Consider the following 17864-nt stretch of genomic DNA (forward strand, 5'->3'; position numbering starts at 1 on the left):
CTCTTAGTCCCATTACTACTAGTCCAAGAGTTAGGTTTATTACCAATGCTATAAGTTCATGAGAAGTCAGGTAAAGTCAACTTCCCCCAAGCATCAAAACAATGAGAGGGGAACTTTTAAAGGAATGAATACTGACAATTTTTAAAGTGTCCTTCTAAATACCAGGAATTCTGCCTTTCCAAACATTACCTCACAACTCTGAATTAGGTACTGATTTCTTCATTTCATGGCTAAGGAAAGAGGCATTCAGAAAGGTCATGTGACTTGTCCAAACGCAAGACAGCAAGGACAGAGCCCAGGATCTGAACCAAGGACAGTGGTTTCCAAGGTCCATATTCTTTCCACCCACCAGTCTCTGGGGCAGAACAGCAGAAGAGACCCAGTCTACCAAAGAAATGGGGGCTTGGCCACAATGTACCCCATGTGAACAGATGAAATGGCCAGATGTGGGCATTATCTAACTGTGGCCAGTAAAGCAAAGAATTAAGGCCCCATTTTCATTTATCTAACATCTTCCCAGACAACCTTGCGATCTCAGCCCTGGGCTGGATACACGCAGCAGAGGAAGGCTGGGCGCACTGGCTCCATCAGAAAGCATAGCCCAGAGATACACTGGTTTTGGACGTCTAGCCTCCAAAATTGTGAGACAATAAATTTCTGTTTATTTACCAGGGCTTGGTATTTGTCATAGGACCCTGGCAAACTAAGACAGACCTACAACAGATGCCAGAGCGAGTGATTACAACAGTCTGGTCTAAACGCACATCCATCAGAGAACCTCAGCAACCATGACAGAAACTCTAAGCTCTCACACTCCTGAGTACCTAAAACACCAGAAACTACACTAGCCGGGTCCATGCCAAGAAATGACTAGCACCATCCTCTTTATCCATGACACAGAAGGCCAGGTACCCACACTCAGACAACTATACTATCCCTTTGCACAACTGCCAATTACAACTTGGATTTTGCTAATTTTGCTAATTTTGTGTGATTCAGGATAACATTATGAGAAGCAAGGGGTGGGGGTATCCCAGTGACACTTATTTCCTCATCCCCAACCCAAAGAAGAGGAAAGTTTTTGAAGACAAACATCTTAGTCTTTCTTCCCCCACCCCCATCTTGTCTACTACCCCCCAGTGGGAGAGAAAGCATTCATCTGACTAGAGGTGGGAGAGCCACCCTTCTCCCCAACCAGCCCTCTGCGCAGGGAGCTGGGAGGGAAGGCAGCCTCTCCCTGCTGCTCTCAGCGTTCCGGTTCGACTGGGTGGAAAGCACATCCTGAACTCTCAACGTGGCTGGCTGAGTCTGCCCTCCCCACAGACACGTTGCAGTGCTTAAATAGGAGAGGACAGACAGACTTAATTGGATCTCAGCCTAAGCCTTTGGCCTGTGGGGAAGCAGAGGCGGGGCTGAGCCACTGAGGTCTGGCTCGGTGACTTCGAACCTCAAGGGGAGGAAAGGGACTGAGCGCCTCCAGACCGCCGCTGAAACCGGGACCCAGATGTGGGCCAGAATTCAGTCACACCAGAATTCCGGTGGCCACGGTCCCTGAGGGACGATCTTATTTGCTAAACTCAGTCACACCAGCGGAAGACAAAAACAAACCTCTCTACTACGGCGTTCAATTAAAACCAATACCTTTCACATTAAAACACACAAACACACCTCTAAAACTCTTAGGTTCCTAAAAGGAGACAATAAACTCTCCACAAATATTAATTACCATTCCAGCAGAGAAGAATCTCCAAAACCATCTTGTGTGCACAAAAAACAATCATCTGAGAAATTTAATTGTAAGCCCTTAAACTGTCTCAACTTTCAGAACTCATTAACACAAAATAAAGCAAACAGGAGTTATATATTTGCTAAACATCAACTTCTCAAAACAAGAGAGGTAGGCAATTATTTTAATAATGCTGCGATTGCTGGTTAGCAACCTGACAGGCGCTAAATAACGAGCCAAAATGAACTATGAATATTTAAAGGACACACACACACAACATAGGCTGGCACAAAAGAGAATGGGATATTTGACACCCACGTAAATCTCCTTCACTTAAGGCAGCAGAAAAAAATAATCCAAAGTAAAAGTACCAATACAGAATAGATAAAAAGTTTTCAAATTCCCATGCAATTAAAAATAACACTGAAAAAAACAAAGGAAGCCCAAATGATAAGTTTTCTGCAGCTGCAGCAATTATGACAAAGGATAAATACCTACAACATTCAAAGACTCATGCTTAATAACACAAAAGTCCCTGGCTTTAGGCAAATGGACACAGGATATGGAAAATATGCAGAAGAGGACAACATAATTAACATATGGGAAAATACTCAACTTCACTGGAAATGAAAATTAAAGACAACCCAAAGATACTGTTTTACACTTCTCAAATCAACAGACCCACCACCAGCACTCCCGGGAAAACCTCTGTGAACCTGGCTTACTCCTGCGTCGCTGGTGCTGGTAGGAGCGTGATCAGTTACTACCATTTGGAAAGCAACGTGGCTACAGACACTCAAAACCATAGAAACGGTCATACCCTTAATCCAATAAGCTCACAACTAAGAATTTGCCTCAAGAAAATAAACCAAGAGAAAATGCATTAAGTATGAATTGTGAACATTATGGTTTGCAATTATGGGACAATTTGTAAGCATGTGGCTGAAGGCCAAAATGGAATATAAGTGCATGGAAATGGTTGCATGGGGGTGGTGGCCTTGTAAGTGAGTTTCTAAAGAGGTTTGCACTGCCATATTTACTGTTATCACCTTTATATTATAAACATAAATTGATGCTATTGCTGAGGAAGCCTGGCCTGGAAAGCAGGCAGCCTAGGTCCATTGCAAACCTAGGGACCATAACTGCCTGCAAGATTTCTTTCTTTTTAATTAAAAATGCAACAAAGGCTCAATTGTAGAATATTTAAACAACCAGAAGTGTGCAAAGTAAAATGGCAATGAGAAATCACTATACATGGTAAGAAATACTCTTAAGGTTGATTTGTAATGCGCCCACACATGTACAACCAAATGAGTTTTGTGAAACAATGCTTCCCCTTATTGCACGCCACACCCTCCACCCTTACTGATGTTTTAATTCCTATCAAAATTATACCTGCACATAATCTACAAATCAATTACTGTAAAAAGCTGTGTTGAGAAAAACGTCAGACCCCACTCAGGCCAGACTTCCCTCCTGATCAGGGGACACATTCAACTCCTAGCTGACTCGATGTCAAAATACCTCCCTGGTTTTGTTGTCGTTGTTTCCGTTTTAGGCATCACCTATTCTTTCCCTACCTTGAAAGACAAGGATTCAACTCACCTTCCTATCCATGAACCACCCCTCCCCACAGCCACATCACACCCTTATCCTTCCCCACCGCTCCACTCTATCGTCAATCTAGCATTGGCTAGATCAGTTTTCAGAGTTTACAGTACCATGACCATCTATGCCATTCAGAATGAGTAATCCACGATTACTGCTCTTCTCCTGTACAACTTCTTATTTTCTCTGGAGTTACTTATTCTATTTTTTGTGTGCTTAATTTTCTATGAACTTAGCAATAATTTCACCCCAAATTCAATGCCAGTTATCTAAACCTCTTAGTAAGTTCGTTCACATCGGATGTTCTATTTCTGCTTCCAGAAGAACTCTCCTGGTGCCTTTTCTGAGCTGCTTCAATCTAGACTGGTGCTCCTGGAATCTCTTCACCAACATCCCAGAAAATTTCCTTTGCCTCTTTTGAAATACAGCCTATAATAGATCTGGTCCTCTCTTTTCTTTGTAGAGAAATGAAGGCAAAGGCAAGTTTTTCAGATCCTCTATGTTTGAAGAGGCCTTTATTCCACCTTCACTCTTGAATGAGAGCTTGGCTGTGTACAGATTTCTAAGTCGGAATCAATTTCATTGAGAATATTGAAGGCATGCTCTACCATCCTCTGTATTTAAGTGCATCAAGAAGCCCCAAACCACTCTGATCCCTCACCTTTTTATCTGACTTGTCTCTTTCTCTCTATAAACTCATGGGACCTCCCTTTCTCCTAGTATACTAAAATTTCAGGTACTTGTCTATCTTTATCTACTTGGCTGAAGATTTGGTGGGCCTTTCCAATATGGAAACCAGTACCCTTCTGTTCTAGGAAATTATTTTCATAATTTCCCTGCCTGCATTATGCTCTTCTTTCTACAACTCCTATTAATCACTGTGGAAATTATAGCTGATCTTATAATTTTCTTACCTCTCCTGGCCTATTACCCATCTCTTCAGATTTTTCAACTTTATCTTCTAATACTCTTCATATTTTCACTTTTGCCCTTATTTTTTAAATTTCATATATATACGTAATTTTTTTTTTACTTTCTAAACATTTCTTTTTTATAGTATTCTGTTCTTATTTCATGGATACAATATTTCTCTTATGTCTCTCAGGAAATATCTTTTTTTTTTCCAAAATGTTCTCTCTATATAGATTATTTCTTTCAAGTTACTTGTTTCTACATGTTTTGCTTTCTTTCACGCTCAGAAGTTTCTTCAGTTGTCTAATAATCGTTTGTGGTCTGTTCATGACTAAGAGTGAATGAACTAGAGCAGTGCGACAGTGGCTCAGTGGCAGAGTTCTCACCTGCCATTCAGGAGACTGGGGTTAGACTCACGGTGCCTACCCATGCGAAAAAAAAGAGTGAATGAAGTAAAGAACTACATGGAAGCTCTGAGTCCTTAGGCAGGGCTTTTCAGTGATGAATTTCTGTGTAGGGTGATCTGGCTGGCCCACTTGTTGGGAATTCTCTGATACCAGTATCTTTACTTCTTTTCTTTCGGCTGATCAGATTCCAGTGAGGAGGTCTCTTTTTAAACTTCTGCCTGTAGGTTCCCAGTCCGGCTGCCAGTGTTCTAGGAGCCAAATGCGGGTGGAAGGCTGGGAAATGGAGGTGGTTTCAGTATTCGCCCCCAAGAATACCTCGAGTCTCCCAGTCCCTCGGTTTTTCCCTCTGAAGAAACAACTCTCCCGTGTCCCACATTGTGGAAGAAAACAAGAGACCTAGGGATCTAACCACATCAACTGCTTTCAAACAGCTTACATTTAGTCCCCATCCCTTACCAATTCCTCTATTTAAAGCAGAACACATCCACTATTCCTGCCTCTCAAAATTCTTCTTGCTGTTATTTTCTCTCCCATTCTCCATGTAGATGGATTCCTGTTTTAAAGAAATAGTAAACAAAAAACACCCACCAAAAAATCCTCTATCTTAACTTTTGTGGGATTTTAGGATTAAATAGAATTGGGTGCCTGCTCAATCCACCCTTTTTACCCAGAAGATCTCAAGGAAAGTTCAAAACATTTTAATTGCCACCTTTTGATTTAGCAAAGCAAAAAAGTAGTAAGGATAACTTATCATCATATAAGAGAAAGGGCAAAAAAAGAAGGCATAAACTCAGAAGAATGGACCTTTACACTGAAACTTTTGGTTTACAGAAAAGTTCACGCCTCTTCCATTTTCACATATGTACTGTCAAAACATTGTCATTAACTGGCACTCCTTCAAGAATGGACTTTACGAGACTCTATCAGGATTAAACTCTAGCCAGAGCCTGGCAGTCCCCTACCTACGGAAGCCAGTTCTCTCGCACTTCCAACGAGCAAACTTCAGAGAGGGCAGAAAAGCCACCTTCGCACACACCTACAAGTTCTCCTCTGCCTCCAGTTTTTTATCATTGCCCCGTTCGGCCTTCCCGCCTTTAGACAATGTCTATTTTTGCATGGTATACTAACCCCCTCAGGTCAGCTAATGTCTGGCTTTTCAGAGTAAGGCTGGGGAACCAGTGGCATGGATTACTTTATAGGAGCTTGCTGGAAATGTAGAATCACAGTTTCTACTCCAGACCAACTGAATCAGAAACTTGCATTTCAACAAAATCCTGAAATAATAAAGTTTGAGCAGCACTAAATTAGCAGACTCTTTCCCAGTAACACAGAAAACAGAAATAAAAGAAGAGCGGGCAGCAGAAAGCCAGTAGGGCAGTGAAGAAAGTCAAGGGTGTGCCGGGAAAACCAGGCCCAAACCATCACAGCATGTCCCTGCCGTAGAGACAACACAAGCTCCCTGGGCTGAGCTGTACCCTGTAATAAATGTTACACTCTCTCAGGAGGTAATTACACACCTCACAACCCTCCCATCATTACTTCCATGCTGGAGGGCTGATGACCCTGAATCTGTATCTCTCCACTCTGACCTTATCCCCTAAGCACTGGGCACAAATACCCAACTGTGGACCTGGCAGCTCTACCTGGAATCCCTCAATCATGGTGTGGCCACCTGCTGGGCTCACTGTCATCTCCCAGGGTTCCCCAAAGCACCTAAGCCCACCCAGGCACTTAAATCATCTACTCAAGAGCTATCCTTGCCTCTTACCCTCCCTTCCAAAATCCCATCCTTTCCCTCACAAGAGTGGCAGCTCAGTTCATTATCCCACCTGCTGCAAAGTTTGAAGGTTTCTTAACTGCCTATCTCCAACTCCACCACTCCTCTTTCCACTATTCTTCCTAAGGACCCAGTTGACCTTAGGGACAACACCATCCACCATATCCTGAGCTAGAACTCCCAAGTTATCCTTGCTGTCTCCTCCCCCTCTCTTTCTCCAGAGCCAGCCACTCAGCCAGACAACCTTTCATCTGGACTTCGAGCCTCCCAGTACTTGCACTTGGGAATCCCAAGCAATCCCAGGGAAGAGTAGCCACATACTCAAGGGAACAGGGAGCTCTGCTGCATCTCTATGTAGCACACTTTAGGCCATGGATATTTCCACCTTCCAAGGGATCCTCATAGCCAACTGTGTCCTGGGGAACACTCATAGACCAAAGAAACAGCAAACCCAAGGGGAGAAGCCCAGACGGAGGGAGGTAAATATGGAAGGGGAATGGGCTACAGTAGGGGAGAGGGGGTCACTGAGGGAGACCAGAGCAGGCGCTATGTGGCTGCCTCATTGCCACGGGAAAGGAAGGTAGTATCCTTAGCCCCAAGGCATAGCCACCTCTGAGAGGGGAAGATGGGGCTCAGATGCACAGACAACCAGCTCAATTCTATTTGACTTACCCCACAGAGTCAGAAAGGTCTGTGTCCTCCCCTAACCCACTGCCCTATCCACCCCCCACACCCAGGGCCTGCCCCAAACAGCACAGCATCAGACAAAGTTTAACTCCTTCATGGGAAGACAGTATGGAAGGAGGAAAGGGGGTAGAGGGACCAGAGGGGAGAAGGAAGAAGGGAGCACCCTCCCTTACCACAGGGTCATAAGCACTGCCCCGCCCCAGCAAACAGGAGTGGGGGAGGGGACCTCCCAGAATTCAGAGACCACCAGGCCTCTGCGTGCAGGTCCAAGAGGACCCCGGCCGCGACCTTGGAGCCCCAGCAAGTTCTACCCAGGACCTGGGGTTCTAAGTACTTGGCCTCCTGTATGAAACTCTGAACTTGGCAAATTAAGTATTATGAGTTTCCACTACTAAAATAACCTACAACTCATACTCTGCTGAGCTTCAAGATCACCAAGGGGAGGAAATAATGCCGAGTGAAGTAAGTCAGACACAAAAGGATAGCTGCTGCATGATTTCACTATTATGATCTTGGTAAAGGTAAACTGAGATGCTTACAATGTAGAATATAGGGGACCCAGAGACACACAGAAGCTAGAGATGGGTGAACAGTTAGCTAATGAGGTTAAACTTAAAAGGGAAAGGATAAGAGTGAAGGTAACTCATTGGTGGGTTCATAAGTTAAATTGCCATATTGAAGGTGAACATGATTGAAAGGGGTTGTACAGAGCCACATATCCCTCCGATTAACCTTACAAATAAACGTAAGTTCTTGTATGAACTACTGCAAAGGTATGAATCTTAATCAAAGAGTCAATAATAAAGGGGTACAGAGGGAAAGCTACTAATGCATACTATGGTCTACATCTAACAGGAAAACATCAACAATAACACAGAAGTACCAGGAGTAAATAATTGAGGGGGAAGGACAAGAGTTAAGAGGAGGTTTGGATTTTCCGTTTGGTGAGGATGAGTTTACTGGTGATACTCTCTTTGGAGCAATGAAAATTGTCAAAAATTGAGAGTGCTGACTTCCGGAGAAGATGGCGGCTTAGTAAGACGCGCCTTACTTCCTCCTCCAGAACAGCTACTAGGGGAGTAGAAACGATACAGAACAGCTCCCGGAGCCAGGACAGAGATCAAGAAAACAGCGTACCCCATTCTGGAAAGGCTGACTGGTTGGGAGAACCCGCTCCAGTGAGATCGCTGAGGGGTGCGGGCTTCCCCGGGCCGGGGCGGCAAGCGGCCGGAGACCCTCCCTTCCTCCTTCCCGGGCCAGCTGGGAGAATTGGACAGGCGGTCCCCTCAAGCCATGGTGGCTGGCGCCCCCCCACACGCAGACCCCGGACCAACTGGGAGAATTGGATCGGAGATCCCCAGGCCGCGGAGAACAGTGACCGGGGTTCCTTCCAAACACGTGGCTTCCCGGTCCGGCTGGGAACGGTGCACTCTCCCAGGCCGCGGCAGCTGGCACCCTCCTGCCACGCTTGGCGCCCCGGGCCGCTAGGAGATTCGGACGGGCGCTCTCCGGAGCTGCGGCAGCCGGTGACCCACCCCGCGTTCGGATCCCCGGGCCGGCTGGCACTCTTCCAAGACGCTTCGGCTGGCGAACTTCCCCCACAGTGAGAGTTTTCCAAAGTTAAAGGACCTACACCACCTTTTACTGGTGGGACCCGCAAACAAACGAGTGCCATAAGCGCCACCTACTGGGCAGGATAAGAAAAACAGAACACAGAGATTTCACAGAAAAATCTTTCAACTTGTTGGGTCCAACACCCAGGGAAATCTGACTAAATGCCCAGACGCCAGCAGAAGATAATGGATCATGCTCAGAAAATTGAAAATATGGCCCAGTCAAAGGAACAAACCAATAGTTCAAATGAGATACAGGAGCTGAGACAACTAATGCTGAATATACGAACAGAAATGGAAAACCTCTTCAAAAACGAAATCGATAAATTGAGGGAGGACATGAAGAAGACATGGGCTGAACAAAAAGAAGAAATAGAAAAACTGAAACAACAAATCACAGAGCTTATGGAAGTGAAGGATAAAGTAGAAAAGATGGAAAAAACAATGGATACCTACAATGATAGATTTAAAGAGACAGAAGATAGAATTAGTGATTTGGAGGATGGAACATCTGCATTCCAAAAAGAAACAGAAACTATAGGGAAAAGAATGGAAAAATTTGAACAGGGGATCAGGGAACTCAAGGACAATATGAAGCGCACAAATATACGTCTTGTGGGTGTCCCAGAAGGAGAAGAGAAGGAAAAAGGAGGAGAAAAACTAATGGAAGAAATTATCACTGAAAATTTCCCAACTCTTATGAAAGACCTAAAATTACAGATCCAAGAAGTGCAGCGTACCCCAAAGAGAATAGACCCAAATAGGCGTTCTCCAAGACACTTACTAGTTAGAATGTCAGAGGTCAAAGAGAAAGAGAGGATCTTGAAAGCAGCAAGAGAAAAACAATCCATCACATACAAGGGAAACCCAATAAGACTATGTGTAGATTTCTCAGCAGAAACCATGGAAGCTAGAAGACAGTGGGCTGATATATTTAAATTACTAAAAGAGAAAAACTGCAAACCAAGACTTCTATATTCAGCAAAATTGTCCTTCAAAAATGAGGGAGAAATTAAAACATTCTCAGACAAAAAGTCACTGAGAGAATTTGTGACCAAGAGACTAGCTCTGCAAGAAATACTAAAGGGAGCACTAGAGTCAGAACCGAAAAGACAGAAGAGAGAGGTATGGAGAAGAGTGTAGAAAGAAGGAAAGTCAGATATGATATATATAATACAAAAGGCAAAATGGCAGAGGAAAATATTATCCAAACAGTAATAACACTAAATGTTAATGGACTGAATTCCCCAATCAAAAGACATAGATTGGCAGAATGGATTAAAAAACAGGATCCTTCTATATGCTGCCTACAGGAAACACATCTTAGACCCAAAGATAAACATAGGTTGAAAGTGAAAGGTTGGGAAAAGATATTTCATGCAAATAACAACCAGAAAATAGCAGGAGTGGCTATACTAATATCCAACAAGTTAGACTTCAAATGTAAAACAGTTAAAAGAGACAAAGAAGGACACTATATACTAATAAAAGGAACAATTAAACAAGAAGACATACAATCATAAATATTTACGCACCGAACCAGAATGCCCCTAAATACGTGAGGAATACACTGCAAACATTGAAAAGGGAAATAGACACAAATACCATAATAGTTGGAGACTTCAATTCCCCACTCTCATCAATGGACAGAACATCTAGACAGAGGATCAATAAAGAAATAGAGAATCTGAATATTACTATAAATGAGCTAGACTTAACAGACATTTATAGGACATTATATCCCACAACAGCAGGATACACCTTTTTCTCAAGTGCTCATGGATCATTCTCAAAGATAGACCACATGCTGGGTCACAAAGCAAGTCTTAACAAATTTAAAATGATTGAAATCATACACAACACTTTCTCGGATCATAAAGGAATGAAGTTGGAAATCAATAATAGGCGGAGTGCCAGAAAATTCACAAATACGTGGAGGCTCAACAACACACTCTTAAACAACGACTGGGTCAAAGAAGAAATTGCAAGAGAAATTAGTAAATACCTCAAGGCGAATGAAAACGAAAACACAACATATCAAAACTTATGGGACGCAGCAAAGGCAGTGCTAAGAGGGAAATTTATTGCCCTAAATGCCTATATCAGAAAAGAAGAAAAGGCAAAAATGCAGGAATTAACTGTCCACTTGGAAGAACTGGAGAAAGAACAGCAAACTAATCCCAAAGCAAGCAAAAGGAAAGAAATAACAAAGATTAGAGCAGAAATAAATGAAATTGAAAACATGAAAACAATAGAGAAAATCAATAAGACCAGAAGTTGGTTCTATGAGAAAATCAATAAGATTGATGGGCCCTTAGCAAGATTGACAAAAAGAAGAAGAGAGGGGATGCAAATAAATAAGATCAGAAAAGGAAGAGGAGACATAACCACTGACCTCACAGAAATAAAATGATAGAGGGAATGTATGAAAAATCCACAGCTACTATCATCCTCAATGGGGAAAAATTGAAAACTTTCCCCCTAAGATCAGGAACAAGACAAGGATGTCCATTATCACCACTGTTATTCAACACCCTGTTGGAGGTTCTAGCCAGAGCAATTAGACAAGAAAAAGAAATACAAGGCATCAAAATTGGAAAGGAAGAAGTAAAACTATCACTGTTTGCAGACGATAACCCGGAAAAATCCACAACAAAACTACTAGAGCTAATATATGAGTACAGCCAAGTAGCAGGTTACAAGATCAACATTCAAAAATCTGTAGCATTTCTATACACTAGTAATGAAGAAGCTGAGGGGGAAATCAAGAAACGAATCCCATTTACAATTGCAACCAAAAGAATGAAATACCTAGGAATAAATTTAACTAAAGAGACAAAAAACATATACAAAGAAAACTACAAAAAACTGTTAAAAGAAATCACAGAAGACCTAAATAGATGGAAGGGCATACCATGTTCATGGATTGGAAGACTAAATATAGCTAAGATGTCAATCCTACCTAAATTGATTTACAGATTCAATGCAATACCAATCAAAATCCCAAAAACTTATTTTTCAGAAATAGAAACACCAATAAGCAAATTTATCTGGAAGGGCAGGGTGCCCAGAATTGCTAAAAACATCCTGAGGAAAAAAAAACGAAGCTGGAGGTCTCGCGCTGCCTGACTTTAGGGCATATTATGAAGCCACAGTGGTCAAAACAGCATGGTATTGGCATAAAGATAGATATATCGACCAATGGAATCAAATAGAGTGCTCAGATATAGACCCTCTCATCTATGGACATTTGATCTTTGATAAGGCAGTCAAGCCAACTCACCTGGGACAGAACAGTCTCTTCAATAAATGGTGCCTAGAGAACTGGATATCCATATGCAAAAGAATGAAAGAAGACCCATATCTCACACCCTATACAAAAGTTAACTCAAAATGGATCAAAGATCTAAACATTTGGTCTAAGACCATAAAACAGTTAGAGGAAAATGTAGGGAGATATCTTATGAATCTTACAACTGGAGGCAGTTTTATGGACCTTAAACCTAAAGCAAGAGCACTGAAGAAATAAATAAATGGGAGCTCCTCAAAATTAAACACTTTTGTGCATCAAAGAACTTCATCAAGAAAGTAGAAAGACAGCCTACACAATGGGAGACAATATTTGGAAACGACATATCAGATAAAGGTCTAGTATCCAGAATTTATAAAGAGATTGTTCAACTCAACAACAAAAAGACAGCCAACCCAATTACAAAATGGGAAAAAGACTTGAACAGACACCTACCAGAAGAGAAAATACAAATGGCCAAGAGGCACATGAAGAGATGCTCAATGTCCCTGGCCATTAGAGAAATGCAAATCAAAACCACAATGAGATATCATCTCACACCCACCAGAATGGCCATTATCAACAAAACAGAAAATGACAAGTGCTGGAGAGGATGCGGAGAAAGAGGCACACTTATCCACTGTTGGTGGGAATGTCAAATGGTGCAACCACTGTGGAAGGCAGTTTGGTGGTTCCTCAAAAAGCTGAATATAGAATTGCCATACAACCCAGCAATACCATTGCTAGGTATCTACTCAAAGGACTTAAGGGCAAAGACACAAACAGACATTTGCACACCAATGTTTATAGCAGCGTTATTTACAATTGCAAAGAGATGGAAACAGCCAAAATGTCCATCAACAGACGAGTGGCTAAACAAACTGTGGTATATACATACGATGGAATATGATGCAGCTTTAAGACAGAAGAAACTTATGAAGCATGTAATAACATGGATGGACCTAGAGAACATTATGCTGAGTGAGTCTAGCCAAAAACTAAAGGACAAATACTGTATGGTCCCACTGATGTGAACCAACATTCGAGAATAAACTTGGAATATGTCATTGGTAACAGAGTCCAGCAGGAGGTAGAAACAGGGTAAGATAATGGGTAATTGGAGCTGAAGGGATACAGACTGTGCAACAGGACTAGATACAAAAACTCAAAAATGGACAGCACAATAATACCTAATTGTAAAGAAATCATGTTAAAACACTGAATGAAGCTGCATCTGAGCTATAGGTTTTTTGTTTGTTTGTCTGTTTGTGTCTTTACTATTATTATTATTTTTATTTTTTCTCTATATTAACATTCTATATCTTTTTCTGTTGTTTTGCTAGTTCTTTCCTTAAATCGATCCAAATGTACTAAGAAATGATGATCATGCATCTATGTGATGATGTTAAGAATTACTGATTGCATATGTAGAATGGAATGATTTCTAAATGTTGGGTTAATTTCTTTTTTTTTCTTTAATTAATAAAAAAAAATTGAGAGTGTTGATGTCTGTATAACTGAGGATAATTTGAGACATGGGCTGTTTACCTTGTACATTATCCATGATGCCCAATGGATGCAGGTGGCTGAAGGATACATTGACTGGGATGTAGAATACTAAACTGGGACATATATGATGGAATTTTGTACAGCTTCAGAAAGGAGTGAAATCACGAGGCATGCAATGAGGTAAATGAACCTTCCAAGTATCTTTTGGAAAATACTGATAAGAAAACTGGGGCGCAGACTGTAAGCTCTTATAGCAGTCATATTTAGTCCAAACTGTGATCCTAGATTTTGAGATCCTGTGCCATATATGTATAACCTGGTATCGCTCTGGAATTTGGTTACCTATGTGACACCTAAGACTCAGAGATGGATTTCTGCAGCTCTGAAAGTCAGCACTGCTACATAGAACAAACGTTAAAAAAAAAAAAAAAAGGAAAAAGAGATCAGGCTTCAATTAGAGATAAGAATGAAGCTGATCAGGTCAGAACTAAGGTAAATCAGACAAGGGTAAAGATGACATTGTCTGTATTTTAGAATTTCACCTACTGTATGAGACCAAAGGAAAAGTGGCTTATTTTGTCCCAAACCTAAAATTTTCTGTAGCACAACTCTAACTCAACCTTTCTGGACAGCTCATTTAAACAACCCAAACACATGGAGTCCAGAATGGCAATGAGGGCTTGTAATGCCATACAGTTTAATAAAATACCCAGATACATCCGTGAGTATATTGGGCAGATAATTAAAAAGTACTGGCAAAGTCCCTTGATGGACTGGAGAAAAAATATGAAACTATTAAACTTTACCACTGAGGAAATCCCTGGTTACTGTCTCAAACATTAGGGACTTCCAAGTCAGTAGGCCAAGCCTTTAAAACTTGAGGCTTGGTATTATGAAGCTTATTTCTGTAGTAGAGAGGCTAAGCCTACCCATAGCTAAGAGCTACTTTCAGAAAACCTCTTTTGTTGCTCAGATGTGGCCTTTCTCTCTCTCTCTAAGTCCAACACTACAAGTGAAATCATTATCCTTCCCACTACCTGGGGATGAGCTGGCCCTAGCAACATGGAATCAACAATGTCTTCCTGACCAAAAGGGGGAGAAGAAATGTAGCAAAATAAGGTTTCAATGGCTAAGCGAGATCAAATAGAGTTGAGAGACTACTCTTATGCAAGCTTCAGCTAGATATTGCTAATTACTAGTCTGACAAACTCCAGTCAAAACCACTCCTATTAACCCTAACAAACACCTAGGGCTCTGAGATTCTACAAAAGTTTCACGCACTAAGATTACTTTCCAGAAACCTACAACTTACAGATGGTTCCTAGGCCAGATAAAATCTGATTTCAGAGTGGCCAGCTTCTTCAGAACATTAACCAGTTCCACCTCCCTATCCCTATATTATCAACAGCCCTTTCCAACATGAACAAGTTAGAAGAGGCATAGCCCAAACACCCTTAAAGAGTGGGAGAAAGACCAAAGGAGAAAGAGGTTTTATAACAGAGAAGATAGGATTTAACACATGAGTATGATTGCTAAATTATTATACTGATACTTATTTTAGTCCCCAGTATTTTGAAGCAGCTAGAAAGGAAAACCTAGAAAGGAAACTGTGAAACTTTAATCCATACCAAACTCTGAAATCTGTTGATAACTACTTGTTACAATGTACTTTGAAAGTTTTTACTTTTTCTGTATATGTATTTCACAATTAAAAAAACATTAAAAAAAAAAAAAAAAAGCACGGAGAGGCCTCCTTGTTCATCTGGGGAGAAAAGACATCTGCCTACCTCAGTGCCATCATCCGGAAAGAAGCAAATGGGATGGGTGTGGGTCAGAGGAGAGCAGAGAGGGGAGGGCTCGGCAGAGGACAGGCGGGGCCTGGAACAGAGATTCCTAATCCACTGATTCTCAAAATTACTATTTTTATTTTTTAAGTTACAGGAGGCTTTGTTCAAAGAAATTCTGGCCCAGAAACCCAGGACAGAGGTGGGGAGAATCACTTTTCTCTCCAGCGGCTGGGGGAAGGGGTGGCAGCTGGCAGGGAAAGGGTGCCTCTGTGAGGTACACACTGAAAATGATGGGCCTCCTCGGGCTGATCCCAGGGACCACAGAGCATGAGAATCCCGCCGTACATCTCTTCCAGACTGCACATGGAGACAAGGTCAGTGGGGTTGCAGTAGGCCTGGAAATACACATTTTAAGCTCTCTTCTTTATGAGAGTCAGTTTGAAGGGTCCCCCCACTGGCTAAATCTGGAACAATTTAAGCATCAAAATAAGTAATAATAGTAAGGGATGTTAACCTTGAATAAAATAAGAATCCATGAGTTCATTCTACTATCTATAAATTAACAAATGGGAAAGGGAATGCTCCCCTTCAGTAGAATGGCACGTGATAAATACAGAACTTATAATGTAATCAGAACATCACCATATGGCTACCATTACAGAAATCATCAATGGGTTCTAAAACTACTGGATGAAAGTTTGAGGAGTTACAGCATTATTTACATACTTGCAAAGCACCTCCCCAGAGGGAACTTGTTCATTACAAAGAGTGTAGTAGTAATTTAGCAGTGGAGGAATTTAGCAGCTAACTCTTAACCAAGAGTCACTGTTAACTTCACCAGCAAAGAGTCAAAAAACCTCATGCACCCCCTGAAAGGCTATAAAGGACCATCAACTCTATATTCTCCTGCCAAAAAATGCATCACTCTAATGATGAGGAAACATCAAATGAAAGTAAATTAAGGAAGATTTTACAAGATAAGTAAGTTGCCTCCAGTAGAAATGTAGAATGGCCATTTTCCTTTAAGACAAAAACAAGCAAACATTCAAGGTGTACAAGCCTAAACAGAGATCCTCAGAAGATTCCAGAGATATCTCACTCAACTGCACCTTCAGCCTCAGGGCAGCACCAGCTAGCTCAGGAGAGGCAGGGCTTGGCCATCCCCAGCTGCTGCCCATTGATTCTCAAAACCTGGGTTAAAGAGGCCTTCTAGGACTTCTGAGCTGATTTCCCAGCTGACTTCCTCTCTGCCCTCAGAGGTAAAATTGCCCCCTACATGAGGACCCCAGAGCCAACGCTGTTCTGGTATATGGGTGCCCTGATAATCACGGTAGGCTTGTTTCTGAAAACCGAAGCACCCCCTCCACCCCCACCCAAGCCTGCACACAGAATCCTTTTTATTGCCTCCAGGAAGAAGCAGTCAGGCCTCTTCCTCAGCCAGCACTGTACACAAAAACATGGAGAATCTGGGCCCAGCTTTACAAAGTGACATCTCCAAGGTGGACAAGAACCCAGGAGGCCGATGTGCTGTGACTCAGATCACAGGGAGGATTGGACAGCCCCGTGTCCACTCTGGAATCTCCCACTTAGGTCCTGAGGCCAAAGGCTTCCCAGATTAGCATGGCTGAAGACCATCTGCCCTGCAAGCCTTCAGCACACAGACCGGTTCAGCAAGTCCCTTAAGGTGAAAAGGTTTTTGTAGTGTGAGACACACCTCAGGACTTGTCTCGACACATTCTGAGCATCCTAGGCAGGAGACAGGCGAGCTGGGAGCAGGACATGCTTGATCCAGGGGCTTGCAGGAGGTTACGGGAGACCAGGACACATATTTCCTCCACTAAAAGAAGAGACAAGTGGCTGCTAGAGGACAGGAACTGAAGTGGGGAGGAAACAGGAAGCCGGTCAGGAAACGTTCCACAGGGCAGCTGGTTAAAACGTGAACTACAGGGGCGTTCCACATCCAAAATCTTACTGGTTTGGGAACAACAGCTGTGCCCTGAGAAGAGAATGCAAATGCACCACGACCCCACAGGTAGGGCAGTGGGCAACTGTCTTGTCCCCACGGAGGGGTCTCAGATACAGATTATGGACTGAGCCCCCAAGGCAGTCCCAGCTCAGGCCCAGACCCTGGAGTCGATACCAAGGCACAAACCGGCCCAGCCGCCTGTGCAGACGCCATTCTTGAAAGCTGTCGATGTGCCGAGGAATGAGTGGGCGAGTTCTTTGGGAGAAATAAATTCTGCTCCAATAACTGGACCTTCGGTGGCTGCTAGGGAGCTGGTTCAATATGCTGCAAGGATTTGACCTGCATGTTTAATGCAGATTTGAAATGCTCTCCTTGTACGGGCTGCCCTACCCACAACCCCTGTTTCCCCAACACAAAGAAAATATGTAAGAGAATTTAGAATTATGCACATTAATTCCTTCTCCATTTTTCCATGCCTGAAAGGGACTTAGGTTGTGGGTCTAAAATGTTTAATACTCTTTGTACCTAAAATTCCGTCTGCCACAATATACTGTGATTGAAGACTAACAAACTCCTAAATCCT

The 17864-nt window shown here is 42.5% G+C and overlaps 1 protein-coding gene across 4 annotated transcripts in view; it reads right to left on the minus strand.

The window, feature by feature from the left end:
- Positions 1 to 17864, minus strand: part of TSPAN14 (tetraspanin 14) — a 76235-nt gene that overhangs the window by 43575 nt on the left and 14796 nt on the right. The gene's annotated exons all lie outside the window — the stretch shown is intronic.

This window comes from Tamandua tetradactyla, chromosome 13 (assembly GCF_023851605.1).
Source record: "Tamandua tetradactyla isolate mTamTet1 chromosome 13, mTamTet1.pri, whole genome shotgun sequence".
Lineage (NCBI taxonomy): Eukaryota > Metazoa > Chordata > Mammalia > Pilosa > Myrmecophagidae > Tamandua > Tamandua tetradactyla.